At 39.5% G+C, this 3922-nt stretch overlaps 1 pseudogene; it reads right to left on the reverse strand.

The window, feature by feature from the left end:
- Positions 1 to 322: 322 nt before the first annotated feature.
- LOC107152215 lies at positions 323 to 1259 on the reverse strand (annotated as a pseudogene).
- Between the last annotated feature and the right edge of the window lie 2663 nt (positions 1260 to 3922).

Genomic DNA, 3922 nt, shown 5'->3' on the forward strand with positions numbered 1-3922 from the left:
TGGGTTCAATCAGAGTACAGCAAAATAAAATGTTGACTGGCTGATCAAATAATGTTGAACCCTTATTTTTATAAGGGATACCTTATAAAATAAATAAATAATTTAAATAATAAAGAATAAGGAGAAGACAGGAGTACAAGCATGTTGCAAAAGCCTTTTCAAAGTCTCTCAAGATCAAGACAAAGAAAACCTATATCCAAGGTGAAACATAATCTGAAAAATGTTGCCATATTGAGATTGACCAAAAACATCAAGTCAGAGAGGAAAAGATGTATGTGCAGGACTGAGGTATCATTTCCAGTTATAGGAAATGCAAAGCACATCATGCTGAAAATGTTCCTCTCCTCAGGACATTTCTCAGAGCTCCTTTCATATCCCAATTCCTCAAACTGTAGATAAAGGGATTCAGCATGAGGGTGTCCATAGTGTACAACAGAGACACAATGACATCGTCGTCATTAGAGTTATTGGATGAGGGGACAAAGTAGAGTGCAATAATGGCTCCATAGTACAGAGAAACCACAGACAGGTGGGAGCCACATGTGGACAAGGCTTTGCAGATGCCCTTGATGGAGGGTCTTCTCAGGACACTGGCCTCAATGTGGCCATAAGAGACCAGAATGCATAAGAATGGCAGGGTAACAATCGCTAATCCTACAATGAGGATGACCAGCTGATTGATGGTGGTGTCTGAGCTGGACAGCTTGAGTAAGGTGGAGAGGTCACAGAAGAAGTGGTGAACAGTGTTGCCTCCAAGAAAAGAGAGGCGGGCTAGGAGGAGGGTGTGCACAAGGGCAATGGCAAAGGACAAGACCCAGGACACAACCACTAACAGGAAATAGAGGTTCTGTCTCATCATTCTGGTGTAGTGAAGATGACAGGCCACATACCTGTCATAGGCCATTGAGGTCAGGAAGGAAGCTGTCAAGATCCACAAAAATTAAGAAAAAATATGCCCGGGGAATGCACCCAGCATAGGAGATGGATTGAGTCTGTGTCAGCATGTTCATGAGCATCTTTGGAGCCGTGACTGAGGAGAAAGAGATGTCAGTGAGGGCCAGGTGGCTGAGGAAGAAGTACATGGGGGTGTGGAGGCGAGAGTCCAGCCTGATGAGCAGGATGATGAGCAGGTTCCCCAGCACCGTGGTCAGGTACATGCCCAGGAACAGGGCGTAGTACATGCCTTGCTGCTCTGGCTGGATGGGGAGCCCCAGGAGGAAGAACTCGGACACACTGCTCTGATTGTCCCTCCTCATGTTCTTCAATTTCTCTTTTGCTGGAGATGAAAAAAAGACACAGAAATGATAAAGAAGGAGAAGTCCTTGAGACTATTACAAAATAAAAATCAGGGTTTTGTACTAGTCAGTAGGTGTTTTTTAACTGGAACATCTCAAGCTTTTTGCCACAGTAATATGCTAGGGAAGGTCTGGACAAAGCTAGTTATTTGTCTACCTAGGAACCAACACAGTATATTTTGGAGAAACCATGAAACATGAATGATCATCAGATGAGACCAGGTGCCAACTTGAGAAACCCAGAAGTTATAATACAAATCTGAGATTAGGGAATTAAGGCTTCTATATTCACAATTTTGGTAGAATGTCATATTACATGAGACTAGGATTCTGAGGAAGCGGTTTCTTATGTGTTCTTCAAAAGGAGTCCTGGATATAAAAATCTGTGAAATGAAGATTGAAATGTGTGAAGTCTAGTTAGATGTTAGGAGAGGACAGGACCAGGGTACATGAGGGACAGAGAAATCGAATAGCATGATCATCATGGGAAGGACATGGAGTTGGAGAATTATTGAGGAGCCTGAGTATGTAAGACCTTTTCTGACACAATAGAATCGAAAGTTTCAATTCTATTCTCAAAATAAAGGTATAACCAAGAGAAGACTGAGCCAACATATGACTGAAAGTTTTAAGTAACTTCCTGTCTAACTACAGGAGCAGATTTCAGCAAGGCAAGAGAGTCGGCAGGATACAAATAGGAGGTTATGACAGCAGATTAGATACAAATAGTACTTGTCACACTTGGATTGTGGCAGAGGAGATGAATAAAATTACAGATATTTGGTATAAAATTTGGAATAAATCCCAAAAATACATAATGGAGATTAAACAAAAGGAGGCATTTTTGTCTCATATCTTCTCAAAATTCGACACAGAATCCATTTGAGAAAATAATTCAACATGGAAATAAGGTTTTTCCCTATCCTCTCAAAATTCAGAGAGATATTCAGTTCAATATGAGTTTCTGTACATGGAGCTATTTGTCACAGTATGGGGTGAGTGTGGTAGGATCTAGGGATCAATAGCACATGAGAGAAACAAACATACACACACAAACACCCATAATCAAAATTTTAATATAAATTCTACTTCAGCTCTGACAAAGTTCCTTAGATGGTAAGCAGAGTTCCTTCAGCTATGAGCCAGGAGAAGGGTCTTCCATTTTTCTCTAGCAGGCACAAAATGCAATGAAACAGGTGGTTAAACTCTACAAATCTCAGAGTTCCACTGTGACAGGAAAGAGACTTACAAGTTTAAAAATATTCAAGATGCATATCTTAAACATTTTTTTCACAGATCCAGAGAAATCAGAGTGAATTCTAAGTTGTCAAACAAAACCATGGAGATGCCCTGGGGGTCAATCACATTATCCCCAGGTCAACTAAACACAAAGAGGATATAATTGCTTTTTTGCCTTTGGCCCCCTTGGGAGAAGAACTACTTGTTGAATCAGCATAAGAGAGCTCACTCTTGGAGGAATAATGATAATGTGACTCACAACGCTTCTTACCTTCTGTTTAATTGGGAAAATGTGGTTCAGAATCCATAACAAACCAAGCTTGAACTTGAATTTGATAACAAAGTTTTTTGCTTCTGACCCCATGCTAAATCAAGAACACTAGAAACACTCTAATCCCATTACTCTCTGAACAAGAGTCAGGAGCTTATAACTCATCATCATTCCTGGACCCAGGGAATGCAATACAGTTCCTACAAATCTTGGTCTCTTACCCAAAAGCTGAGTTGTCAACATTCTGATGATGCAAGTTACTTGCAAAACCATAAAATAGCCACTCAATGTATGGTTTCACTCAACCCCCCACAAAAATGATTCCAAATCCATCGAATGCATCTGCAACTACATGTCTTCATTGCTTCACAAACATTGAACATCTTATGCTCATTATCCAAGGTGAAGATGTATGAGTATTTGTTATTAATTAGTTTAGCTTTAAAAGGACAAATAAGGGGCTAGGGTTGTGGCTCAGAGGTAGAGCACTCATCTACCATGCATGAGGCTCTGGGTTCAATCCTCAGCACCACCTAAAAATAAAATAAAGATATTATTATAACTAAAAATTAAATATTAAAACAAAGAACAAATTAAAAAGTAAGTTAGTTTGGCTTATGTTAGAAATAAACCCTTACATGGAACTGCTATTTGAATAAAGAAATCCTATAAGAGATTTAGACCTCTGGAATGGTACTGGGTCTTATGGGTCATAGTTGACCATTTGTTGCCTGAATGATAATGATCCTTTGGACCTATCTGTTTCCTAAAAGTCAAGGGTTGATAATACTTCCTTCCTTCTCACTCTAGAACGTCATTGTCCCCTCCCCTTCCTTGCATTCATAAAGATATACAACAGAAAAGCAATGACTCTGCATAATTTTTCATCTGATTAAACAATGTGAGGAAAAAGAGCTTTTTCAACTAACAACTGACATTACTGCTTCCCCTGATTCTAGATACCTAGAGGACCTTCATCTGTATCATCTTTCACACCAACTTTATCCCATCTTTCTCATTCCCATTTCTATCTTGCCCCCTTTAACAGCTTATTATTTAATAGTAAACTACACTACCATATGTGTGCAGAAAAAAAAAATTGAAAAGCAGGCACGTA

Source organism: Marmota marmota, unplaced genomic scaffold (assembly GCF_001458135.2).
Source record: "Marmota marmota marmota unplaced genomic scaffold, marMar, whole genome shotgun sequence".
Taxonomy (NCBI): Eukaryota; Metazoa; Chordata; class Mammalia; order Rodentia; family Sciuridae; genus Marmota; species Marmota marmota.